The sequence below is a fragment of the Borostomias antarcticus genome, assembly GCF_949987555.1.
Source record: "Borostomias antarcticus genome assembly, chromosome: 23".
In the NCBI taxonomy this organism is placed as follows: domain Eukaryota; kingdom Metazoa; phylum Chordata; class Actinopteri; order Stomiiformes; family Stomiidae; genus Borostomias; species Borostomias antarcticus.
The window spans coordinates 4144834-4152733 of NC_140256.1; positions in this window are offsets into that span (position 1 = coordinate 4144834).

A 7900-nucleotide genomic window follows, 5' to 3' on the forward strand; every position below is an offset into this window, starting at 1 on the left:
GCCGCCCCGCCCCCAACAAACCAACACCAACAAAACAGATGCTACAGCCGCGAGGTGACCAGTAGTAGCCTACGCTGCTAGCAGACAGCGCCGAGCGCAGACAGAGAGACAGACGGGCAGCCGGTTGCGGTTAGTCTGAGGATGCGTCACACGTGGGTGAACATGCCTGATGTGGCCTGCAGAGGTGTTCTGGTCCACCTCACCCGATTCTGGTTCTGATCCTCGTGGACGTGCTGCTGCAGCTCATAAAAGCCTGCGAGCTGAGAATCGGTACAACCGGCTCGTTCGCGCCGAGACGGGAGAGCTTGCTGTGTGGCATCACCAGTGGCGGGGATCTGTATCCAACTTTGAGGGGGGGGGGATATTTTGTATTTTTTTGTGGGGGGGGGGGGGATCTTCCTACGTGGCTGTATGGTCATTTGAATGCCACTACCCCAATCTAAATATTGCGGGGGGGACAATTTTAATGATCTCAAATATTGGGGGGGGGGGACGTGTCCCCCGACCCCCCCAGGATCCCCGCCCCTGGGCATCACATACAGGTACATGTGTTTTCATGGGCCTGCTGTGCTCCCCTGCTGCTCCTCCCATATCTCACTCCTCCATATCATCATAATTATTCCTATTGCCACTATTGCTTTCATTTCCCCCAAAGATGTAACGTAGAGAGACAAGCATGCTTTACTTCCTTGTTCCCTCAGCCTCGCTCCACTGACTCAATCTGTCACGTTACTGTACTCAACTCACAGCACAATCTGCACCTCATACCCCCATGCCGGTACACACGTCTGTGATGCACGGACCTGCCTTGCCCGTCCCCTCTCTATGGATGCAGAGGCATTCATCGCATCACTGTCACACAGAGATAAGCACCCTGGTAACATGTGAGTGTATCAGGTTTACATCATAGGACAGGTGAGTGACATAGCCTTCTCAAAGTTGCTACATTACACACATTCACATAAGCAAACTGAGAAACATTGAAGAGGACATCAAAGACAAAATTGAAGAACCTGAATTATCTTCTAATGAGATTCTGCTCCATAGTTTATTTTATTCAAGAGAATACACCTTATTTGGAGCAACTAATGGTAAAGACGACTCAGATCCTCAACTAATTAATTACCCTTTTCCCAGCAGCCATTTTGACATACTGTATAGGCATGTCATCACAAGTGTAAATGTTTAATTAAATGATTAAATTAATGAAGGTCTCATTCCATTTAGTGAGTCACAGCCATTCCAGTGAGCTAGCATGCATATCCAGGGCCCTGGCCCACCTAAATCCTAAATGTAACAAGGCCATAATTAATGTTATTACAGTAATTACACCTGTTTACCTTGCACGACATGTCGAAATAGCTGCTGGGAAAAGGGTCTATTAGCTTTATAGGCAGCTTTCCACAGCAGACATGTCAAAGCACTGTAAACACAGGTGCAATTTGTTAGGGTTTAGTGATAGAAGTATGACTCAAATGCAGGACAGCGGTAGGCAGTGCAGTTTAAGTGGTTTTAATCCAGGATACTCGCAAATAGTAGAAACAGAAGGAGCACGGGTAGCAAACACCAAGAGAGACAACGGACCGACAAAGGATGAGGGCAGACATGAGGGCCTCCTGTCCTCTCCTCCCTTCACTGGCTCCCTGTGAAGCGCAGAGTGAAATTCAAGATCCTCACGTATGTCTTCAAAGCCCTCAATGGTCTCGCCCCAGCTTACATCAAAGATCTCCTGGACCAACCTACCAGCTTCAGGCCTGGTCGCCGGCTCAGATCTGACAACCAGATGACCCTGAAGGTCCCACGGTCAAAACTTGTCACAAAGGGAGACCGTGCATTCTCAGTGACGGCACCTGGGCTATGGAACAAGCTTCCTCTGAACATCAAGTCCGCCACCACCCTGGACTCTTTTAGAGCACAGCTTAAAACTCACCTCTTTGTTACAGATGATCTATAATTTATGTCCTTGTCTTGTGTCTTAAATGTAGTTTCATTTTGTGTCTCTGCAGTCCCTTGTTTTTGTTTGTCTCTTTTTGTACCCGGGCTGCGCCCCGGGCTGATGTAACAGTTGGTTGGGGGGCGCATTATAAATAAAAATAACATAACATAACATAACAGGGCAAATATACATGGGACAACAATCAAGGAATGAGGAGCAGGTGAGCGATAAGACAAAACGAGACAAATGTGCATGTAATCACCAGACAAGGATATGTAGGGATTCCAAACAAGACAACACACGGTAAAGGAGACGAGGACACTAAGGAACAGGGAGAAGGGGTTGAGACTGGGAAATGGAACTGGGTCAGAACTAAAGTGGGAGCTATGGAAACTGAGGCTAAAACTAAGGGCTGGGAACATGGGAAAACTAGAAGTGGGACTAGAACTGGGGAGCTTGAGGGAAGGAGAGGCAGGGGCAAGAGAGGGGGAAAAGGGGCTGGGTTTGAGGGTCCGGGAGCAGGGGCAAGAGAGGGGGAAAAGGGGCTCGGTTTGAGGGGCCGGGCCGGGAGCAGGGGCAAGAGAGGGGGAAAAGGGGCTTGGTTTGAGGGTCCAGGCCGGAAGTAGGGGCAAGCAGGACGGACAGACCAGGACCATAACTAATTGATCATATTAATTATGGCCCGTTTCTATTTAGTGTGTCACAGCCATTCAGATGAGCCAGCATGCACAATATCACGGTCCTGGCACCTAATTCCTAAATGGAACAGAACAAGGCCATAATTAATCTTATTAATTAGGAGAGGATGTTATGTTTTCGGTGCTGTGTGGTAGTGAGCAGGATTATGCAAAAACTACCAGACCAATTTGTATGAAATTCGGTGGAGAGTGTAGCATGGGCCAAAGAAGAACATTACATTTTGGACCGGATCCAAATCACGGGGAGAGATGGGGAGAGATGGGGCGTTTTATGCCTTAAGTGCCATCTGGTGTCTATTTTTGATATTACGAGATGCCATTTGGTGGACCCACAAATGATTTTTCACTTTTGTTAACATCGAGAACAGATCAATAGACCTTCTCTAAACTAGAATAGCCCACTCACACGTTCAACAACATGCTGACGGCATGCATCACGGGTGGAGATCTGTGCTCTCCGAGTCCCATTTTAGTTACACCTGTGTTTACATGCTCTGACATGTCTAAATGGCTGCTGTAAAAAGGTCATATTGATGAATAGCTGGCTGTTGGAGTGCTATTCTATACAGTACAGATCCTATACTATACAGATGGGGTGTATGATGTCTTCCCATGTCAGGTTGCAGGTCATAAAAGTCTATAGCAGAGTCTTGACCCATGCACTCAGAAATATTAGTAAGAGCTTCATCTTTCACTGTCTGTAACAATCAGAGCTCTGTCTTCTCCGTTTCACCGGGGGAGGATTTATTACACGCCGGTGTGTCTCCTTGTGTGACGTTTATGTGCTGTCAAGAGAAATGAAATGTTTGCTGAGACTCTGATTGTGAAACCACATGCATTGTCTGCACAGTAACTGTGTCCATCAACTAGAGGATCCGAGCAAGGATGCATTCGTCTCTGAAAGTCGTCATATACAACCGGAGAAACGGCAAGGAAAACTGTGACTGCATGAAAAACGTTTATTTCCATAATAAACACATACAGTACGTTACTTGAACAAATGTAAAAAAGTGCAATATGCATTCAAACTACAGCAAAAATGTACAGTACAAAAAAAGTTACTGCATACTTAAATATAAAAAAATAAAATGGTAACAAAAGCAGTGGAGCAACCGATACTGCAGGCTAATCATAAAGATCTTTGTCACATCCATTTGACCTTTGACCTTATGCTTAAGCGATCCATTGATGATCTGCGCTCCCGTCTATCGGGTACGAGCCTAGCTGATGGCGACTCCTCCACTTGTCACTTTTGTCCCTCACAAAGGTGCGTTACGATGACAACGGCTCGCGGACATACAAAGCTAAATGATTTGACGTTATGATTCACACGTTGTTTTTAAAACAGCATTAATGGTGACTATCTCTAATTCGTCGGAACACCCACATAACTTTGGTCTTCTCCCACGTTTCAAAAGAGCACAAATGAGTTTGGAATCTTGGCAACCCTGGTGGAATGTGATAAGGGACAGGAGAGAAGATTCAGTTTGATTTCTCTCTCCACATCAAAGAATGTTTCGACAGAACTACCGGGCTTCATTATTACTGTTTCTCTCCTATCAAAAAAGAAAGAATCAATAAACAAGTATATGATGTGTGTGTATGTATGTATGTATGTATATATATATATGAAAGGGAGTGGTGTCCCTTGGATCTATTCAACCCTCCCATCTGAAGCCTCAGCTGCACACACACAGACACACACACGCACGCACACACACACACAGATCTATGCCCCTGGTCTCGTAGGTAAGGCACTTTAGTGTCCGTGAATCCCACCTCAGTAGAGGTGGACTCACACACAGACACACACAGCACTAACACCCTCTGGCCTAGGAGCAGCAGCACCTGGTGGGGGAGAGACCACACTGAAACAGAGGTTGGTATTCACTTTGACAGGCTCCGATCAGACACACTCTGGCACACACTCCTTCTTAACGTGCGCGAGTGCACGCATGCGCACGTGACACCGAGCAGCCCTGCCGGCCGAGTCGTGGCGGTCTGGGGAATCAGCTCCTTCTCTGTTCTCTAGACTTACAGTAGACCTACAGTAGAGTCAGAGTGACGAACAGCAGAGAAACAGAGGTCCTAGAATGGAAGCAATGGGGGCGTAAACCCATGATGAGCGTTGAAGAGACGAGTCTTCATAGACACAGAATGTACATCAACGTTTGTGCATGACCTACACTTCTGTACTATAGGCTATCTGGACTCCTTGATACTGTATATAACAGCTAAAATATGATCATAATACTTTGGGGTGAGGTTTGAGTGCCTGTTTTGAATGGCCAATCGAACCAAAATAAGATTGAAAAAAAAAAAGAAGCATAACAAGCATCTCTGACACGTCGTCTCAATAAAATAGCATATGTACAGTAGCATAGTACATACATACAAACACAATATAACTGATTAAAATTGGTAGGGCACTGCTTGCAATAACAGTGTGTGTTTGCACAGGAACTGGAGTCGACGGGAAGAACTAAGTCTGTGCTCTGCGTTTCCAGCCACACATACATACAGTGATAAACATCAGTATCATCTTCAAATATACAGACAATATTTACATACAGTACAAACTTCATGTGCTCGCATACATGTGGAAGAAATGCATGTGCAATATGAACCTACTCGTGTGTTTAAGTTTCTCTCATAAATAGTTCACAGTAACCGTGTAACCACTTTCATGCACAACAAAAAAAACATACAAATACGGGACTTCAAAATAAAAATTAAAAAAGCTACAAAATGATCGGACTGAAAAAGGATGACGAATCAATGGCAATTAAGCAAAAATGTTGCATAATAAACTTTTCTTTTTCAACTTTATGAAGTGGGTGAAGTGACTGTAGTTTCCTCTAAATTAACTTGAAATAGGGGGACACTATCAGGGTAGCAGAAGTGAGAGGGAGGGAGCGAGAAAAAGAGAGAGAGAGAGAGAGAGAGAGAGAGAGAGAGAGAGAGAGAGAGAGAGAGGTAATGGCATGTCTCCTCTTGTCTTCCCAGACGAGGGAATGGTGTGTCTCTCCATGGAGGAGCTGGAGAGGGAAGATCAGAGGGAGACCAGAACCACAGGGAGTCCCACCATTCCCTACGCATCACAAACCGAATTGAGCAGCGAGACTCAGTTCAAAGACCCGGTCTGAGATGAGATAAAGAGGGATGACGCGGGTGAGTCCGGATCAAACAGCAGTTGGAGGAAGAGGCCTCCAGCCCTGGGAGCCCCAGGCCTCTGCCCGACCCACTCCAGGGACCTAGAACAGCATAAACAAGGTTAGCAGTCTAGCCAGGGGGAGGAGGACAGTGTCGAGACAGAGAGAGATAGAGACAGAGAGAGAGAGAGAGAGAGAGAGACGAGAGACAGAGAGAGACAGAGAGACACCAAGAGAGATAGATAGAGAGAGATAGACAGAGAGAGAGAGATAGAGACACAGAGAGAGAGACAGAGACACCGAGAGAGAGAGAGAGAGAGAGAGACAGAGAGAGATAGACACAGATTGAGAGAGACAGAGAGACACCGAGAGAGATAGACAGAGAGAGATAGACAGAGAGAGAGATAGACAGAGAGAGAGAGATAGAGACAGAGAGATAGACAGAGAGAGAGAGATAGAGACAGAGAGAGAGAGACAGAGAGACACCGAGAGAGAGAGATAGAGACAGGGAGAGATGGAGAGAGACAGAGCGAGAGAGAAGGAGAGAGAGAGAGCACTATACCACCCTAACATCTGAATTGCGTAACCTGTACTGTAGGTCTGCAGTGTGAGCTAGTTCATACTGGGCCTGTTGACAGGCCGTGATCCTGACCAGCATGTAAAACTACCTCACCTCAAACCAAGCGAAACCACACTAAATCACTGTGGTGTCCCAGAGGTAGAATGGCACACGGCAAACTTCTAGGAATGACATCTGAAAGTGTGTCCACAGGGAAGGGGGGAAGGTTGGAGGGCAGGGAGTCATGAGGCATCTAAAATAGAGACTGGGAAGTAGGGATATAGAGGAAGAATTATACTGCAATACCTGGCTGAAATTACGTAGCTGGAAACCACTGAAAACTCATAGTTGATACACAAAGCTCTACATATAAACGGTAGTGTTTGATGGGTTTTCCGAGAGATAAATGCATCAAAAATCAATTAAATCGACAAGGCCGGGTTTCCCGAAACCTTCTTAGCGCTAAGAAGGTTTCGAAACAAGCAAACGGGAGCCTTAAGAAGACTCAAAGAGCTTCTTAGCGCTAAGAAGGTTTCGGGAAACGCGGTCAATAATGTACCTTAAGTGAGGGTGCCGTGCCGTGATCATGAATGGTCGGTTTGTCTCAAACAAAACCACATCTCCAGTCAATGACAGACACAGAAAGAACATAATTATTGCTACTGTAAGTGGGTTTACCCAGCTAAATCTCAGTAGTGTTTATCCTCTAATGTGTATGTTTTGTAGCCCCTCTCCCACACAAATATAATGTATCTAACAGCAAGAGAAAAGAGCGTCTTCACTAGACTAATATACAGTAAATGTCTAAATCTCCAGACAGAGTGAAAGTGAACAAGGCAGTCAGAACTAGGGCTGGGTATCGATTTGAATTTCAAGAATCGATTCGATTCCGATTCACAAGGTTCAGAATCGATTATCACGATTCGATTCGATATCGATTCAGTTAGTGTTACTAAAACCAGGTATTTTTTTTTTTTTTTTAGCTGTAACCTTAATTACATGACTGCCAAGTTATGCAACACATCAACAGGCCTACTATGGCTGGGTATCGATACTGATTTCCAAAAATGAATGAATGAATGAATGAATGAATGAATGAATGAATGAATCATTGAATGAATGAATGAACTATTCATTCCTTCATTTATTCATTCATTAAATAAAAGATCGATTTTGGGACTCATGAATCGACTCTAAATCATTTGATTCAGAATCGATTAATCACATTTTTTTTTTAACCCAGCCCTAGGCAGAACATCTGTCTGCAGTCTGATGGATGAGGTGTTGAAACTACGCCTGGTTGGATTTCAGCACATGGGATGAGGATTCTCCCAACAACAGAGTGGAATCCGTGTCATCGGACCACACGTTCGCCCAAAGACAGCTAGGCCTCGTAAAAACAACGACGACAACAAACATCACAATTCGTACCATAAAGAAACGGTATAGGCCGCGTAGGCAAAGTCTTTGTGATTTAAAACAGTCCAGGTATTTTCATCCAGATCAAGGTGCTCCCGGGGACGAGGTATGCTGCGGACGATGATAACGAAGCAGT